We start from the raw sequence: 18,705 nt of genomic DNA, 5'->3' as shown, positions 1-18,705 counted from the left end.
AGAGAGAGAGGGACACAGCGAGAGAGCGGGGAACACAGCGAGAGAGAGAGGGACACAGCGAGTGAGCGAGGAACACAGCGAGAGAGAGAGAGGGGGACACAGTGAGAGGGACGGGTACACAGCGAGAGAGAGAGGGACACAGCGAGAGAGCGAGGAACACAGCGAGAGAGAGGGGGACACAGCGAGAGAGAGAGGGAAGCAGCGAGAGAGAGTGAGGGACGCAGCGAGAGAGAGAGGGGGACACATCGAGAGGGACGGGTACACAGCGAGAGAGAGAAGGACACAGCGAGAGAGCGAGGAACACAGCGAGAGAGACAGAGAGACGGGGACACATAGAGGGAGAGGGACACAGAGAGAGTGAGACAGATAGAAAGAGGTACGCAGTGAAAGAGAGGGATAGAGTGAGATAGAAGGACACAGACAGCGAGAGAGAGGGACACAGAGGGAGAGAGGGATACAGAGAGGGACAGTGAGAGGTGGGCACACAGACAGAGTAAGGGACACACACACAGAAAGAGGTACACAGCGGGTCAGGATCTGAAGTTTCGGAGGCGTGAGTGGGTCAGGGATTGAGAGTTAGGGGACATGAGGGTGTGAGGGTGTGAGGGTGCCAGGACGTGAGGCAGTCAGGACATTGGGGTTATTAAACTGACCGTTTTCATTGAATCCAAATTGTTTCATTATAAATTCTAATCTCAGGAATTGACATCAGAGGATTTCAGTGAAAAATCCCATTGATCCTCACTGTCTAATAAAATTATGTTGTTGCCGATGACCGTGTACTGATTCAGGAATAAACTTTTCATCTCACAGTGAGAAAAAGTCAAATTGAATCCAGATTTATAGAGCAGCTCATTGAAGAAATCTGTCTGTGAACAACATGTAAAATATGAAGTGAAACTTTGCAATGAGCTTTGTTTTTGTGGCCAGGAATCTTCTCTCCAAATGGAGGCAGAAATGAAGTTGTGTTTAACTCACATTCTGTGATTTCTTGCTGCTTTTTACTCATTCTATGGAGAGCCTTCCTAAGGCGACAGACGAATAGTCATTCCAAACATGTCAGAAATTCAGAGGTAAACAAATGTTAAACCAAAGACAGAAATAATGACAGGACAGAATCTGTTGCTAACTGCTGAATTAACATAACCATAGACAGGACAAGTGTCTTCCTTAGCAGACACAGGAACCACACCGAGGGGGGCATTCCTCACAGAAAGTCGGGGGTGGGGTCTGCACACAGGTCACTGAGGAGATCTCAGTCCAAACTGTTTCTAATCATTTCCCAATACTATTTTAAATTACGATTCAATCCTATTGGAGGGGAGTGAGTGAGAGATATGGCAGATGCAGTACAACGTGGATAAATGTGAGGTTATCCACTTGGGTAGAGAAAATAAGAACGTCCCTGTCTAATAATTACATTTAATCCAATTTTTTCTGTCCTGCTCAGTGAACAACACTGGTGTGGGGAAGGCCAAGGGTTAGCTGAAGTCACATTCTGTGTGTGTGGGGCTGAGCAGCAAGGAGATCAGTATCTCTTGGCCTGCATTTACATGTCAATAGAGAGCTGTGGTCTGAGACAGACATTCCACACATGGCAGAGACTAGGGGTGGAGTCTGCTCACAGCTCACTGAGGATATATCTGTGTCTGAGGGACTTCAGTTCACAAACCAAAAACTCACTACACTCAAAACATTACCCCTCTGCTTCAGTGTGTGTGTGTGTGTGTGTCGCTGGGTGTGTCAATCTGCCTGTTTTGAGCTGTGCATTTTGGCTGTTGACATGTTACTGATTGACTCGAGATTGGAGATGTTGAACTCCTGTTGTGCTGTTTTGAATATTTTATTAAAATGTCCCTGTTATTGCCTTTATAATCAATGTTATCTCCTTTTTTTCTCCAGAGGCGTTTTTATTTGGAGAACTGGAAGGAAGTCGGGAATCCAGTGAGGAGGACGAGGGAGGGTGAATTCTTCCCGAGGGAGCGCTGGCTGAGGCCTGTTCTGCAGGCTTCACCCGGGTTATTACCCTGACTGAGGTTTAATTTTAATATTGGAGGGATCAAAAAGAGTGAGTGAGGGAGGGAGACAGAAATATGTATAAGAGGGATAGAGAGACAGCGAGAAACACAAGAGAAGGGGATTTTCACAGTAACTTCATTGCAGTATTAATGTCAGCCTAATTGTGACAATAAAAAGATTTTGAGTATTAATTGTCTCTCAATCTTTTTTAACCTCTGGTTGAAAGCTGTGACTTATTTGTATTTGGATGTTGCTGAGGGGTTGTAAAACTGAAAAGGGGACCCTGGGCTCTCGCTGTATTAAATAGTTTCAATCTTTTCCTGTGGTTTAGTTGATTTTCTCCCTCTTTTTCCCAGGAATTTGAATTTTGAAAGACTGCAATGTGAGCAGGAATCTTTGGGTAAGGGTATTTCTCCCGAGCATGGATGGATGGACTGAGGCCTACTCCACAGGCCGCACTCACGTGAGTTGTCTCTTTATTGCAGCCCCGGCCTTGCACTTAGACACAAACACATTAAACCTTAGGTGGGCGGCAAAGAGTAAAATACAAATCTGGAATATGAAGCTGTCTAATTTTGTTCCAAAATAACAGGGGTTATATTAATTCTGAGCGTCCCAGGGGTGGGGGTATGGGGTGCGGTGTGTGTGTGGGGAGGGGGGGGGGCATTTCACTGTTTCAGCCACTCTCTGTAATCTGGTAGAGAGAGAGAGAGAAATCTCAGATCAGAAACTCTGAACTCAATTTTGAAAGTGGTCATCATTTGTTGGGCTCTCCCTGTGCCCAGGTTGCCGGCATAATTCACAAAATTAACGATAGTGGGGGTCACTTTTAAATGAACCCATTGACTGTAAAGTAATCTCGATTGCCCGGAATTAAAGTCCCTTGACTTGAAGCGGGTCTAATTCTGGAATGAAGCCTGTATTTTAGGCCGAGGCACAAGTATGAGAGTGAAATTAAATTCGCAGGAGGTCATTTGAATTCAGTTTGCTGTGGTTGTGAATGTTGGATTCCTGTGTGTGACCCTGTCTCTCTCTCTCTTTCTCCTTCCCAACTATTAGGATGATAGAAAGAGAGAGAGAGAGAAGTACAGAAAAGAGTGTGGGGCTGGGGGGTAATAGAGATTAGAGAGAGGGAGAGGAGAAAGACAGATGGTGGAGGGAGAGGGAGGTCGTGAAAAAGAGAGGCTTTCTCTCCCTTTCTGTCTTTCTTCCATTCTTGCCCCTCTCTCTCTCTCTCTCTGTCTCCCCAGCTTTCTGCCACTATCTGTCCATTTCTCTCCAGCTTTTTAGTGTCTCTTTAAACCTTTAATCTAAGAAAACCACCCCACAAACTGCAATGGGGAGTCTCATCACATCTTTCTGGGGATACCCTGATTAGAGAAACAAATAGAACTAAATGCTGGGAGGCTGATGAGGGATAACGAGGGAGACAGAAATATGAATGAGAGGGATAGTGGGACCGAATGAGATAGCGAGAGAGAGAGAAAGAGAAAGACAAGGGAAGTGGGAACTGTCTCTCAATCTTTTTTATTCTGTGGTTTATAACTGAGATTAGTGTAGGTGGATGTTGCTGAGAGTTTGTGTGACTGAGAGGGGGAATCTTGGCCTCTTGCTGTGCTACAAGTGTAAACATTTTCCTGCGTTTTAGTTAATTTTCTCCCTCTTTTCCCCAGGAATTTGAACTTTGAAGACTGCAATGCGACCAGGAATCTTTGGACAAAGGCTATTCTCCAGAGGACAAGTGGATGGACTGAGGCCTACTCCACAGGCCGCACTCACGTGAGTTGTCTCTTTATTGCCGCCCTGGCCTTGCACTTCGACACAAACACATTAACCCTTTGGTGGGTGGCAAAGAGTAAAATACAAATCTGGAATATAAAGCTGTCTAATTTTGTTCCAAAATAACAGGGGTTATGTTAATTCTGAGCATCCCGGGTATGTGTGGTGGGGGGGGGGGGGGGGGGGGGGGATTTCACTGTCTCAGCCACTCTCTGCAACCTGGTAGCAAATGTCAACGACACTCAACACTGCCGACTGCACCTTCTGGGATCTTTCTGTGTGCCAATGGATTTTGTTTTAAAAAGGTTTTTCTTCGTTTTAAGAGGCAGTTTAACTCTTTCAGAAACTGAAGGGACTTCTCCAGGGATGTTCCAATCCACACATGACACGGCGGGGGTGGGGTGGGGGGGTGGTGTTAGGTGCAGTGGGGAATGGGGCTCCCAGCAGGAGTGAGGAGGGGGGGGGGGGGGGGAGAAGGACAGTGTCCCATCTGGTTAGGTCCAGATTGCTGCTGCTGTGGGATCTTGCTGTTCACTCACAGGCCTGTGGCCTTTGCCCGCGCAGCAACAGTGACCACAACTCTGAAAATAAAATAGCTCTCTTCCTGTGTTTGAGTGGGTTTCGCCCCCACAACCCAAAGATTTGCAGGGTAGGTGGATTGGCCACGTGAAATTGTCCCTTAATTGGAAAAAATGAATTAGGTACTCTAAATTTATAAAAATAAATAAATAAATAAATATAGAGTACCTACTTTTTTTTTAATGAAATAGCTCACGGACTGCAAAGTGGGTTCGAAGGTCTCGAATTTTAAAGTCTTAAACTTGAGTGCTTGGGAACGAGAGAGTTAATGAACCCTTTCTGCGTGCACTGACGGGATATTCAGCCATGATCTCATCGCTGCTGAGAGAGAAATCCACCATCAGAAACTCGGAACTCAATTTGGAAAGTGTCACCATTTTTGGGATCTCCCCGTGCACAAGTTGCCTGCAGAATTCCTGAAATGAACCAACAGTGGGGTCACTTTAATACTGAATCCATCGACTGTAAAGTAATCTGGAATTATAGTCCCTTAAACTTGAAGGGGGTGTAATTCTAGAATAAAGCCTGTGTTTTAGGCCGAGACTTAAATGTGAGGGTGAAATGAAATTGGCAGGGGGCCATTTGAATTCTGTTTGCTGTGGTAGTGATTGTTGGATTCCTGTGTGTGATCCTCTCTCTCTCTCTCCTTCCCAACTACTGGGATGAGAGAGAGAGAGAGAGAGTGGGGTCGTGGGAGGGGGGGGGGGGGGGGGGGGGGTAGGAGGGAGATGTGAGAGAGAGAGGTTGGAGGGAGAGGGAGGTAGTGAAAAAGAGAGGCTTTCTCTCCCTTTCTGCCTTCTTTCCATTCTTGCCTCTCTCTCTGTCTCTCCAGCATTCTGCCGCTATCTGTCCATCTCTCTCCAGCTTTTTAGTGTCTCTTTAAACCTTCAATCAATGAAACCTTCCCACAAACTGCAATGGGGAGCCTCATCACATCTTTCTGGGGATACCCTGATTTGGGAAATAAATGGAAATAAATGCTGGGAGGGTGATTGTAAAAAGTCTCCGGACGGACCAGGCAGCTGGTTTCCCAGTTTAAAGAGGGAAGTGTAACTTTCTGGGGACAGTGGATGTGGCTCCAGACTCCCAATACCCGTGGTATTCAGGGGTGGGGGTATTTTGGGGGCGGGGGGGGGGGAAGAGATGGAGGAAAGAATATAGCAGGCAAGGGAAGGAATATGTCTCTCCCCCATCCCCCCGCTCACCTGCCTGTCCCACCCTGTCAGGATCACATTGCTGGTTGTGGGATCCTGCTGTGCATCAGTGGCCTGCAGCCTTTCCTGAAATGTCAACTTAGTGACCACGCACAATTTAATATTAAACTGGCTCACTGAGTGTGCAGCAGTCGGGAATGGGTCTGAAATGAATAGGCCGCAGCCTGGGTACAGGTTTGTCCTCAATGGTGGTGTTTGTGTTTTAGACAGGGCGGTGGGATAGGAAGGATTTCTGAGGGGGGTTTGGGGATAAATGTCCCTGCCTCAGTCACCCCAGCTTTCTATCTCTCTCTCTCCTACTTTCCAGCCATTTCTTTCTACATTTCATCTTGGACTAAATGTTACAGAGAACCCCAATGTGATTTGTCGAGAGAGTGGAGGGAGAAAGAGAGTGAAAAAGAGAGGGCAGGGAGAGAAAGAGAGAGAGAGTGGAGGTAAAGAGATATAGTGAAAAGGGGAGGGGGACAGAGAAAGACAGAGGGTGGAGGGAGAGAGAGTGAAAAAGAGGGGGAGGGAGAAAGACAGAGAGAGGGCGGTGGGAGAGAGGGAGTGAAAAAGAGGAGGAGAGAGAAAGAGAGAGAGAGTGGAGGGAGAAAGATATAGTGACAAGGGGAGGGGGACAGAGAAAGACAGGGTTGAGGGAGAGAGAATAAAAAAGAGAGGGGAGGACAGAGAAAGACAGGGTGGAGGGAGAGGGAGTGAAAAAGAGGGAGAGAGAATGACAAGAGGGTGGAAGGAGATAAAGTGAAAAGGGGAGGGGGACAGAGAAAGTTAGAGGGTGGAGGGAGAGAGTGAAAAAGAGGGAGAGAGAAAGAGAGAGAGGGCGGTGGGAGCGAGGAGTGAAAAAGAGAGGGGGTGAGAGAAAAGGGAGGGCCAGGGGAAACGGGGGGAGAGATGTGGGGTGGGGTGAGGGGGTGATCAGGCACAGGGTCTGGGGGTGGGGGTTCTGCTGTGCACAGTCACGGCCCAGTCACATTATCTTTTAGAAAGTGCGATTTTACACAATCCTGAGACAGTCGATTTGAAAATGTCCTGAGACAGCCCTGTCCTGTCCTGAGACAGTCGATTTGAAAATGTCCTGAGACAGCCCTGTCCTGTCCTGAGACAGTCGATTTGAAAATGTCCTGAGACAGCCCTGTCCTGTCCTGAGACAGTCGATTTGAAAATGTCCTGAGACAGCCCTGTCCTGTCCTGAGACAGTCGATTTGAAAATGTCCTGAGACAGCCCTGTCCTGTCCTGAGGCAGTCGATTTGAAAATGTCCTGAGACAGCCCTGTCCTGTCCTGAGACAGTCGATTTGAAAATGTCCTGAGACAGCCCTGTCCTGTCCTGAGACAGTCGATTTGAAAATGTCCTGAGACAGCCCTGTCCTGTCCTGAGACAGTCGATTTGAAAATGTCCTGAGACAGCCCTGTCCTGTCCTGAGACAGTCGATTTGAAAATGTCCTGAGACAGCCCTGTCCTGTCCTGAGACAGTCGATTTGAAAATGTCCTGAGACAGCCCTGTCCTGTCCTGAGGCCAGTCGATTTGAAAATGCCTCCAGAGGGAAAGAAGACCTGAGAGAGAAAGAGAGGGAGCGTGGGAGAAATTGCCTGTCTCACTCTTCCCCACCACATCCCCCTCCCCTCACCGAGCCTCTCTCTCCAGCTATTTCCCTCTATACTTCCTCTTCCAATAAAATGATAAAAACACCAACGTGATTTGTCGTTATTTGAATGGGGAGGCTAGTGGGGGTGGCGAATGTGTGTGGGGGTGTGGGGTGTGTGCGGAGGGGGGCGGTTGAGTGGGAGGTTAAGAGAGACGCAGGATACGGACTGGGCTCCTGTCTCCATCATGTTTATTATTTATGGGATCCTGCTGTGCACACTGCAACATGTAAACATGAACGTATCGACTTTCATAATGTTGCCGAGGTGCTGGGATTGAATTTATAAATGTGAGGCTGTGTAAGGGATATCTCCTGTGCTGAAGACGGACTGATTAGTGAAGTGTTGGTGATGGGGGGAGGGGGGGTTGTGTGGGTGTGGGAGGGGGTTAATTCAGCTCACCGAGTTCTACAATGTCTCCAGGCTCCCCCCCATCTGCCCCACTGTCAGTTTTAAAGAGGGGCTTCCATTTAATCAGACAATTTCCCAATCGCGCAGTGCCCGTGTTGTACTGTGATTAATGTCACGGTTCCTTGTGAAAGCCCAGGGGACCGTTTGAATCGACTTTTACTGACTTTCTGCTTGTCACATTCTCAGTCTCTCTCTCAGTCAGTCTCTCTGTCTCTCTCTCTCCCTCTCAGTCTCTCTCCCTCTCAGCCTCTCTCCCTCTCAGCCCCTCTCCCTCTCAGTCTCTCTCCCTCTCAGCCCCTCTCCCTCTCAGCCTCTCTCCCTCTCAGCCTCTCTCTCTCTCAGCCCCTCTCTCTCTCTCAGCCCCTCTTCCTCTCAGCCTCTCTCCCTCTCAGTCCCTCTCCCTCTCAGCCCCTCTCCCTCTCAGCCCCTCTCCCTCTCAGCCTCTCTCCCTCTCAGTCTCTCTCCCACTCAGCCCATCTCCCTCTCAGCCTCTCTCCCTCTCAGTCTCTCTCCCTCTCAGCCCCTCTCCCTCTCAGTCCCTCCCTCTCAGCCCCTCTCCCTCTCAGTCTCTCTCCCACTCAGCCCATCTCCCTCTCAGCCTCTCTCCCTCTCAGTCTCTCTCCCTCTCAGCCCCTCTCCCTCTCAGCCCCTCTCCCTCTCAGCCCCTCTCCCTCTCAGCCTCTCTCCCTCTCAGCCCCTCTCCCTCTCAGCCCCTCTCCCTCTCAGCCCCTCTCCCTCTCAGCCCCTCTCCCTCTCAGCCCCTCTCCCTCTCAGCCTCTCTCCCTCTCAGCCCCTCTTCCTCTCAGCCTCTCTCCCTCTCAGTCCCTCTCCCTCTCAGCCTCTCTCCCTCTCAGCCTCTCTCCCTCTCAGCCCCTCTCCCTCTCAGCCCCTCTCCCTCTCCCTCTCAGCCCCTCTCCCTCTCAGCCTCTCTCCCTCTCAGCCCCTCTCCCTCTCAGCCCCTCTCCCTCTCAGCCCCTCTCCCTCTCAGTCTCTCTCCCTCTCAGCCCCTCTCCCTCTCAGTCCCTCTCCCTCTCAGCCCCTCTCCCTCTCAGCCTCTCTCCCTCTCAGCCCCTCTCCCTCTCAGCCCCTCTCCCTCTCAGCCCCTCTCCCTCTCAGCCTCTCAGCCCCTCTCCCTCTCAGCCTCTCTCTCTCTCAGCCTCTCTCCCTCTCAGCCCCTCTCCCTCTCAGCCCCTCTCCCTCTCAGCCCCTCTCCCTCTCAGCCCCTCTCCCTCTCAGCCCCTCTCCCTCTCATTCTCTCTCCCTCTCAGTCTCTCTCCCTCTCAATCTCTCTCCCTCTCAGTCCCTCTCCCTCTCAGTCCCTCTCCCTCTCAGTCCCTCTCCCTCTCAGCCCCTCTCCCTCTCAGCCCCTCTCCCTCTCAGCCTCTCTCCCTCTCAGCCCCTCTCCTTCTCAGCCTCTCTCCCTCTCAGCCCCTCTCCCTCTCAGCCTCTCTCCCTCTCAGCCCCTCTCCCTCTCAGCCCCTCTCCCTCTCAGTCTCTCTCCCTCTCAGCCCCTCTCCCTCTCAGTCTCTCTCCCTCTCAGCCCCTCTCCCTCTCAGTCTCTCTCCCTCTCAGCCCCTCTCCCTCTCAGTCTCTCTCCCTCTCAGGCCCTCTCCCTCTCAGTCTCTCTCCCTCTCAGTCCCTCTCCCTCTCAGCCCCTCTCCCTCTCAGTCTCTCTCCCTCTCAGCCCCTCTTCCTCTCAGCCCCTCTCCCTCTCAGCCTCTCCCTCTCAGCCCCTCTCTCTCTCAGCCCCTCTCCCTCTCAGCCCCTCTCCCTCTCAGCCTCTCACCCTCTCCCTCTCCCTCCCAGTCTCTCTCCCTCTCAGCCCCTCTCCCTCTCAGTCTCTCTCCCTCTCAGTCCCTCTCCCTCTCAGCCCCTCTCCCTCTCAGCCTCCCTCTCAGCCCCTCTTCCTCTCAGCCCCTCTCCCTCTCAGCCTCTCCCTCTCAGCCCCTCTCTCTCTCAGCCCCTCTCCCTCTCAGCCCCTCTCCCTCTCAGCCTCTCACCCTCTCAGCCCCTCTCCCTCTCAGCCTCCCTCTCAGCCCCTCTTCCTCTCAGCCCCTCTCCCTCTCAGCCTCTCCCTCTCAGTCCCTCTCCCTCTCAGCCCCTCTCCCTCTCAGCCCCTCTCCCTCTCAGCCCCACTCCCTCTCAGCCCCTCTCCCTCTCAGCCCCTCTCCCTCTCAGCCTCTCACCCTCTCCCTCTCAGCCTCTCTCCCTCTCAGCCCCTCTCCCTCTCAGTCTCTCTCCCTCTCAGTCCCTCTCCCTCTCAGTCTCTCTCCCTCTCAGCCCCTCTCCCTCTCAGTCTCTCTCCCTCTCAGTCTCTCTCCCTCTCAGCCCCTCTTCCTCTCAGCCTCTCTCCCTCTCAGCCCATCTCCCTCTCAGCCTCTCCCTCTCAGCCCCTCTTCCTCTCAGCCCCTCTCCCTCTCAGCCTCTCCCTCTCAGCCCCTCTCTCTCTCAGCCCCTCTCCCTCTCAGCCCCTCTCCCTCTCAGCCTCTCACCCTCTCCCTCTCCCTCTCAGCCCCTCTCCCTCTCAGCCCCTCTCCCTCTCAGCCCCTCTCCCTCTCAGTCTCTCTACCTCTCAGTCTCTCTCCCTCTCAGCCTCTCTCCCTCTCAGCCCCTCTCCCTCTCAGCCCCTCTCCCTCTCAGCCTCTCACCCTCTCCCTCTCCCTCTCAGCCCCTCTCCCTCTCAGCCCCTCTCCCTCTCAGCCCCTCTCCCTCTCAGTCTCTCTCCCTCTCAGTCTCTCTCCCTCTCAGCCCTCTCTCCCTCTCAGCCCCTCTCCCTCTCAGCCCCTCTCCCTCTCAGCCCCTTTCCCTCTCAGCCTCTCACCCTCTCCCTCTCCCTCTCAGCCTCTCTCCCTCTCAGTCTCTCTCCCTCTCAGTCCCTCTCCCTCTCAGTCTCTCTCCCTCTCAGCCCCTCTCCCTCTCAGCCCCTCTCCCTCTCAGCCCCTCTCCCTCTCAGTCTCTCTCCCTCTCAGCCCCTCTTCCTCTCAGCCCCTCTCCCTCTCAGCCTCTCCCTCTCAGCCCCTCTCTCTCTCAGCCCCTCTCCCTCTCAGCCTCTCTCCCTCTCAGCCCCTCTCCCTCTCAGCCTCTCACCCTCTCCCTCTCCCTCTCAGCCCCTCTCCCTCTCAGTCCCTCTCCCTCTCAGCCCCTCTCCCTCTCAGTCTCTCTCCCTCTCAGCCTCTCTCCCTCTCAGTCTCTCTCCCTCTCAGCCCTCTCCCTCAGCCCCTCTCCCTCTCAGCCCCTCTCCCTCTCAGCCCCTCTCCCTCTCAGTCTCTCTCCCTCTCAGCCTCTCTCCCTCTCAGCCTCTCTCCCTCTCAGCCCCTCTCCCTCTCAGCCCCTCTCCCTCAGCCCCTCTCCCTCTCAGCCCCTCTCCCTCTCAGCCCCTCTCCCTCTCAGCCCCTCTCACTCTCAGCCCCTCTCCCTCAGTCTCTCTCCGTCTCAGCCCCTCTCCCTCTCAGCCTCTCTCCCTCTCAGCCCCTCTCCCTCTCAGCCCCTCTCTCTCTCAGCCCCTCTCCCTCTCAGCCCCTCTCCCTCTCAGCCCCTCTCCCTCTCAGCCCCTCTCCTCTCAGCCCCTCTCCCTCTCAGCCCCTCTCCCTCTCAGCCCCTCTCCCTCTCAGTCTCTCTCCCTCTCAGTCTCTCTCCCTCTCAGCCCCTCTCCCTCTCAGCCCCTCTCCCTCTCAGCCCCTCTCTCTCTCAGCCCCTCTCCCTCTCAGCCCCTCTCCCTCTCAGCCCCTCTCCCTCTCAGCCCCTCTCCCTCTCAGCCCCTCTCCCTCTCAGCCCCTCTCTCTCTCAGCCCCTCTCCCTCTCAGCCCCTCTCCCTCTCAGCCCCTCTCCCTCTCAGCCTCTCTCTCTCTCAGCCTCTCTCCCTCTCAGCCCCTCTCCCTCTCAGCCTCTCTCTCTCTCAGCCTCTCTCTCTCTCAGTCTCTCTCCCTCTCAGCCCCTCTCCCTCTCAGCCTCTCTCCCTCTCAGCCCCTCTCCCTCTCAGCCCCTCTCCCTCTCAGCCCCTCTCCCTCTCAGCCTCTCTCCCTCTCAGTCTCTCTCCCTCTCAGCCCCTCTCCCTCTCAGCCCCTCTCCCTCTCAGCCCCTCTCCCTCTCAGCCTCTCTCCCTCTCAGCCTCTCTCCCTCTCAGCCTCTCTCCCTCTCAGTCTCTCTCCCTCTCAGCCCCTCTCCCTCTCAGCCTCTCTCCCTCTCAGCCCCTCTCCCTCTCAGCCCCTCTCTCTCTCAGCCCCTCTCCCTCTCAGCCCCTCTCCCTCTCAGCCCCTCTCCCTCTCAGCCCCTCTCCCTCTCAGCCCCTCTCCCTCTCAGCCCCTCTCTCTCTCAGCCCCTCTCCCTCTCAGCCCCTCTCCCTCTCAGCCCCTCTCCCTCTCAGTCTCTCTCCCTCTCAGTCTCTCTCCCTCTCAGCCCCTCTCCCTCTCAGCCCCTCTCCCTCTCAGCCCCTCTCTCTCTCAGCCCCTCTCCCTCTCAGCCCCTCTCCCTCTCAGCCCCTCTCCCTCTCAGCCCCTCTCCCTCTCAGCCCCTCTCCCTCTCAGCCCCTCTCTCTCTCAGCCCCTCTCCCTCTCAGCCCCTCTCCCTCTCAGCCCCTCTCCCTCTCAGCCTCTCTCTCTCTCAGCCTCTCTCCCTCTCAGCCCCTCTCCCTCTCAGCCTCTCTCTCTCTCAGCCTCTCTCTCTCTCAGTCTCTCTCCCTCTCAGCCCCTCTCCCTCTCAGCCTCTCTCCCTCTCAGCCCCTCTCCCTCTCAGCCCCTCTCCCTCTCAGCCCCTCTCCCTCTCAGCCTCTCTCCCTCTCAGTCTCTCTCCCTCTCAGCCCCTCTCCCTCTCAGCCCCTCTCCCTCTCAGCCCCTCTCCCTCTCAGCCTCTCTCCCTCTCAGCCTCTCTCCCTCTCAGCCTCTCTCCCTCTCAGTCTCTCTCCCTCTCAGCCCCTCTCCCTCTCAGCCCCTCTCCCTCTCAGTCTCTCTCCCTCTCAGCCCCTCTCCCTCTCAGCCTCTCTCCCTCTCAGCCTCTCTCCCTCTCAGCCTCTCTCCCTCTCAGCCTCTCTCCCTCTCAGCCTCTCTCCCTCTCAGTCTCTCTCCCTCTCAGCCCCTCTCCCTCTCAGCCCCTCTCCCTCTCAGTCTCTCTCCCTCTCAGCCCCTCTCCCTCTCAGCCTCTCTCCCTCTCAGCCTCTCTCCCTCTCAGCCTCTCTCCCTCTCAGTCTCTCTCCCTCTCAGCCCCTCTCCCTCTCAGCCCCTCTCCCTCTCAGCCTCTCTCCCTCTCAGCCTCTCTCCCTCTCAGCCTCTCAGTCTCTCTCCCTCTCAGCCCCTCTCCCTCTCAGCCCCTCTCCCTCTCAGCCTCTCTCCCTCTCAGTCTCTCTCCCTCTCAGCCCCTCTCCCTCTCAGCCCCTCTCCCTCTCAGTCTCTCTCCCTCTCAGCCCCTCTCCCTCTCAGCCTCTCTCCCTCTCAGCCTCTCTCCCTCTCAGTCTCTCTCCCTCTCAGCCCCTCTCCCTCTCAGCCCCTCTCCCTCTCAGCCTCTCTCCCTCTCAGCCTCTCTCCCTCTCAGCCTCTCTCCCTCTCAGTCTCTCTCCCTCTCAGTCTCTCTCCCTCTCAGCCCCTCTCCCTCTCAGCCCCTCTCCCTCTCAGCCTCTCTCCCTCTCAGCCTCTCTCCCTCTCAGCCTCTCTCCCTCTCAGCCTCTCAGCCCCTCTCCCTATCAACCCCTCTCAGCCCCTCTCCCTCTCAGCCTCTCTCCCTCTCAGCCCCTCTCCCTCTCAGCCCCTCTCCCTCTCAGCCCCTCTCCCTCTCAGTCTCTCTCCCTCTCAGCCCCTCTCCCTCTCAGCCTCTCTCCCTCTCAGCCTCTCAGCCCCTCTCCCTCTCAGCCTCTCTCCCTCTCAGCCCCTCTCCCTCTCAGCCCCTCTCCCTCTCAGCCCCTCTCCCTCTCAGTCTCTCTCCCTCTCAGCCCCTCTCCCTCTCACTCTCTCTCCCTCTCAGTCTCTCTCCCTCTCAGCCCCTCTCCCTCTCAGCCTCTCTCCCTCTCAGCCTCAGCCCCTCTCCCTCTCAGTCTCTCTCCCTCTCAGCCTCTCTCCCTCTCAGTCTCTCTCCCTCTCAGCCCCTCTCCCTCTCAGCCTCTCTCCCTCTCAGCCCCTCTCCCTCTCAGTCTCTCTCCCTCTCAGCCTCTCTCCCTCTCAGCCCCTCTCCCTCTCAGCCCCTCTCCCTCTCAGCCCCTCTCCCTCTCAGCCTCTCTCCCTCTCAGCCTCTCTCCCTCTCAGCCTCTCTCCCTCTCAGCCTCTCACCCCCTCTCCCTCTCAGCCTCTCTCCCTCTCAGCCTCTCTCCCTCTCAGCCTCTCTCCCTCTCAGCCTCTCTCCCTCTCAGTCTCTCTCCCTCTCAGCCCCTCTCCCTCTCAGCCTCTCTCCCTCTCAGCCCCTCTCCCTCTCAGCCCCTCTCCCTCTCTCCCTCTCGGTCCCTCTCCCTCTCAGCCCCTCTCCCTCTCAGCCTCTCTCCCTCTCAGCCCCTCTCCCTCTCAGCCCTTCTCCCTCTCAGCCTCTCAGCCCCTCTCCCTCTCAGCCTCTCTCCCTCTCAGCCCCTCTCCCTCTCAGTCTCTCTCCCTCTCAGCCCCTCTCCCTCTCAGTCTCTCTCCCTCTCAGTCTCTCTCCCTCTCAGTCCCTCTCCCTCTCAGCCCCTCTCCCTCTCAGCCTCTCTCCCTCTCAGCCCCTCTCCCTCTCAGTCTCTCTCCCTCTCAGTCTCTCTCCCTCTCAGTCCCTCTCCCTCTCAGCCTCTCTCCCTCTCAGCCCCTCTCCCTCAGCCCCTCTCCCTCTCAGCCCCTCTCCCTCTCAGCCCCTCTCCCTCTCAGCCCCTCTCCCTCTCAGCCCCTCTCCCTCTCAGTCCCTCTCCCTCTCAGCCTCTCTCCCTCTCAGCCCCTCTCCCTCTCAGCCTCTCTCCCTCTCAGCCCCTCTCCCTCTCCCTCTCAGCCCCTCTCCCTCTCCCTCTCAGCCTCTCTCCCTCTCAGTCTCTCCCTCTCAGCCCCTCTCCCTCTCAGCCTCTCTCCCTCTCAGCCTCTCTCCCTCTCAGCCTCTCTCCCTCTCAGCCTCTCTCCCTCTCAGCCTCTCTCCCTCTCAGTCTCTCTCCCTCTCAGCCCCTCTCCCTCTCAGCCCCTCTCCCTCTCAGTCTCTCTCCCTCTCAGCCCCTCTCCCTCTCAGCCTCTCTCCCTCTCAGCCTCTCTCCCTCTCAGCCTCTCTCCCTCTCAGTCTCTCTCCCTCTCAGCCCCTCTCCCTCTCAGCCCCTCTCCCTCTCAGCCTCTCTCCCTCTCAGCCTCTCTCCCTCTCAGCCTCTCAGTCTCTCTCCCTCTCAGCCCCTCTCCCTCTCAGCCCCTCTCCCTCTCAGCCTCTCTCCCTCTCAGTCTCTCTCCCTCTCAGCCCCTCTCCCTCTCAGCCCCTCTCCCTCTCAGTCTCTCTCCCTCTCAGCCCCTCTCCCTCTCAGCCTCTCTCCCTCTCAGCCTCTCTCCCTCTCAGTCTCTCTCCCTCTCAGCCCCTCTCCCTCTCAGCCCCTCTCCCTCTCAGCCTCTCTCCCTCTCAGCCTCTCTCCCTCTCAGCCTCTCTCCCTCTCAGTCTCTCTCCCTCTCAGTCTCTCTCCCTCTCAGCCCCTCTCCCTCTCAGCCCCTCTCCCTCTCAGCCTCTCTCCCTCTCAGCCTCTCTCCCTCTCAGCCTCTCTCCCTCTCAGCCTCTCAGCCCCTCTCCCTATCAACCCCTCTCAGCCCCTCTCCCTCTCAGCCTCTCTCCCTCTCAGCCCCTCTCCCTCTCAGCCCCTCTCCCTCTCAGCCCCTCTCCCTCTCAGTCTCTCTCCCTCTCAGCCCCTCTCCCTCTCAGCCTCTCTCCCTCTCAGCCTCTCAGCCCCTCTCCCTCTCAGCCTCTCTCCCTCTCAGCCCCTCTCCCTCTCAGCCCCTCTCCCTCTCAGCCCCTCTCCCTCTCAGTCTCTCTCCCTCTCAGCCCCTCTCCCTCTCACTCTCTCTCCCTCTCAGTCTCTCTCCCTCTCAGCCCCTCTCCCTCTCAGCCTCTCTCCCTCTCAGCCTCAGCCCCTCTCCCTCTCAGTCTCTCTCCCTCTCAGCCTCTCTCCCTCTCAGTCTCTCTCCCTCTCAGCCCCTCTCCCTCTCAGCCTCTCTCCCTCTCAGCCCCTCTCCCTCTCAGTCTCTCTCCCTCTCAGCCTCTCTCCCTCTCAGCCCCTCTCCCTCTCAGCCCCTCTCCCTCTCAGCCCCTCTCCCTCTCAGCCTCTCTCCCTCTCAGCCTCTCTCCCTCTCAGCCTCTCTCCCTCTCAGCCTCTCACCCCCTCTCCCTCTCAGCCTCTCTCCCTCTCAGCCTCTCTCCCTCTCAGCCTCTCTCCCTCTCAGCCTCTCTCCCTCTCAGTCTCTCTCCCTCTCAGCCCCTCTCCCTCTCAGCCTCTCTCCCTCTCAGCCCCTCTCCCTCTCAGCCCCTCTCCCTCTCTCCCTCTCGGTCCCTCTCCCTCTCAGCCCCTCTCCCTCTCAGCCTCTCTCCCTCTCAGCCCCTCTCCCTCTCAGCCCTTCTCCCTCTCAGCCTCTCAGCCCCTCTCCCTCTCAGCCTCTCTCCCTCTCAGCCCCTCTCCCTCTCAGTCTCTCTCCCTCTCAGCCCCTCTCCCTCTCAGTCTCTCTCCCTCTCAGTCTCTCTCCCTCTCAGTCCCTCTCCCTCTCAGCCCCTCTCCCTCTCAGCCTCTCTCCCTCTCAGCCCCTCTCCCTCTCAGTCTCTCTCCCTCTCAGTCTCTCTCCCTCTCAGTCCCTCTCCCTCTCAGCCTCTCTCCCTCTCAGCCCCTCTCCCTCAGCCCCTCTCCCTCTCAGCCCCTCTCCCTCTCAGCCCCTCTCCCTCTCAGCCCCTCTCCCTCTCAGCCCCTCTCCCTCTCAGTCCCTCTCCCTCTCAGCCTCTCTCCCTCTCAGCCCCTCTCCCTCTCAGCCTCTCTCCCTCTCAGCCCCTCTCCCTCTCCCTCTCAGCCCCTCTCCCTCTCCCTCTCAGCCTCTCTCCCTCTCAGTCTCTCTCTCTCAGCCCCTCTCCCTCTCAGCCCCTCTCCCTCTCAGCCCCTCTCCCTCTCAGTCTCTCTCCCTCTCAGCCTCTCTCTATCTCAGCCCCTCTCCCTCTCAGCCTCTCTCCCTCTCAGCCCCTCTCCCTCTCAGCCCCTCTCCCTCTCAGCCTCTCTCCCTCTCAGCCCCTCTCCCTCTCAGCCCCTCTCCCTCTCAGCCCCTCTCCCTCTCAGCCCCTCTCCCTCTCAGTCTCTCTCCCTCTCCCTCTCAGCCTCTCTCCCTCTCAGCCCCTCTCTCTCAGCCCCTCTCCCTCTCAACCCCTCTCCCTCTCAGCCCCTCTCCCTCTCAGCCCCTCTCCCTCTCAGCCTCTCTCCCTCTCAGCCCCTCTCCCTCTACGCCCCTCTCCCTCTCAGCCCCTCTCCCTCTCAGCCCCTCTCCCTCTCAGCCCCTCTCCCTCTCAGCCCCTCTCCCTCTCATTCTCTCTCCCTCTGCCTCTATCTTCTGTCTCTGTCTCCCTCTCTCTGACTGCCTGATTCTGTTAGTCTCTGTTTTCCTCTCTCCCTCTGCCTCTATCTTCTGTCTCTGTCTGTGTCTCTCCCCCTGTCGGTCTGTCTCTCCCTCTCTCTGACTGCCTGGTTCTGTTAGTCTCTGTTTTCCTCTCTCCCTCTGCCTCTATCTTCTGTCTCTGTCTGTCTCTCTCCCCCTGTCGGTCTGTCTCTCCGGCTCTCTGACTGCCTGGTTCTGTTAGTCTCTGTTTTCCTCTCTCCCTCTGCCTCTATCTTCTGTCTCTGTCTGTCTCTCTCCCCCTGTCGGTCTGTCTCTCTCTCTCTCTGACTGCCTGGTTCTGTTAGTCTCTGTTTTCCTCTCTCCCTCTGCCTCTATCTTCTGTCTCTGTCTGTCTCTCTCCCCCTGTCGGTCTGTCTCTCTCTCTCTCTGACTGCCTGGTTCTGTTAGTCTCTGTTTTCCTCTCTCCCTCTGCCTCTATCTTCTGTCTCTGTCTGTGTCTCTCCCCCTGTCGGTCTGTCTCTCCCTCTCTCAGACTGCCTGGTTCTGTTAGTCTCTGTTTTCCTCTCTCCTTCTGCCTCTATCTTCTGTCTCTGTCTCTCTCTCCCCCTGTCGGTCTGTCTCTCCCTCTCTCGGACTGCCTGGTTCTGTTAGTCACTGTTTTCCTCTCTCCCTCTGCCTCTATCTTCTGTCTCTGTCTGTGTCTCTCCCCCTGTCGGTCTGTCTCTCCCTCTCTCTGACTGCCTGGTTCTGTTAGTCACTGTTTTCCTCTCTCCCTCTGCCTCTATCTTCTGTCTCTGTCTCTCTCCCCCTGTCGGTCTGTCTCTCTCTCTCTCTGACTGCCTGGTTCTGTTAGTCTCTGTTTTCCTCTCTCCCTCTGCCTCTATCTTCTGTCTCTGTCTGTGTCTCTCCCCCTGTCGGTCTGTCTCTCCCTCTCTCTGACTGCCTGGTTCTGTTAGTCTCTGTTTTCCTCTCTCCCTCTGCCTCTATCTTCTGTCTCTCTCCCCCTGTGGGTCTGTCTCTCCCTCTCTCTGACTGCCTGGTTCTGTTAGTCTCTGTTTTCCTCTCTCCCTCTGCCTCTATCTTCTGTCTCTCTCCCCCTGTCGGTCTGTCTCTCCCTCTCTGTGACTGCCTGGTTCTGTTAGTCACTGTTTTCCTCTCTCCCTCTGCCTCTATCTTCTGTCTCTGTCTGTGTCTCTCCCCCTGTCGGTCTGTCTCTCCCTCTCTCTGACTGCCTGGTTCTGTGAGTCACTGTTTTCCTCTCTCCCTCTGCCTCTATCTTCTGTCTCTGTCTGTGTCTCTCCCCCTGTCGGTCTGTCTCTCCCTCTCTCTGACTGCCTGGTTCTGTTAGTCACTGTTTTCCTCTCTCCCTCTGCCTCTATCTTCTGTCTCTGTCTGTGTCTCTCCCCCTGTCGGTCTGTCTCTCCCTCTCTCTGACTGCCTGGTTCTGTTAGTCACTGTTTTCCTCTCTCTCTCTGCCTCTATCTTCTCATAGAATTTACAGTGCAGAATGAGGCCATTCGGCCCATCGAGTCTGCACCGGCTCTTGGAAAGAGCACCCTACCCAAGGCCAC

At 56.4% G+C, this 18,705-nt stretch overlaps 1 long non-coding RNA gene across 5 annotated transcripts in view; it reads left to right on the top strand.

The window, feature by feature from the left end:
• Positions 1-1,241: 1,241 nt before the first annotated feature.
• The window catches only part of LOC140406135 (uncharacterized), a 30,367-nt gene continuing 12,903 nt past the window's right edge, over positions 1,242-18,705 (top strand). The window contains exons 1-4 of one of the 5 annotated variants that reach the window (XR_011939058.1): positions 1,242-1,366; positions 1,903-2,036; positions 2,376-2,482; positions 3,693-3,798. This is a non-coding gene — a long non-coding RNA (uncharacterized lncRNA). The other 4 variants (XR_011939057.1, XR_011939059.1, XR_011939055.1 and 1 more) reach the window with 4 other exon arrangements.

The sequence above is a fragment of the Scyliorhinus torazame genome, unplaced genomic scaffold (assembly GCF_047496885.1).
Source record: "Scyliorhinus torazame isolate Kashiwa2021f unplaced genomic scaffold, sScyTor2.1 scaffold_299, whole genome shotgun sequence".
In the NCBI taxonomy this organism is placed as follows: Eukaryota; Metazoa; Chordata; class Chondrichthyes; order Carcharhiniformes; family Scyliorhinidae; genus Scyliorhinus; species Scyliorhinus torazame.
The sequence above is the reverse complement of the archived record's forward strand: the minus strand, read 5'-3'. Positions and strand labels throughout refer to the sequence as shown.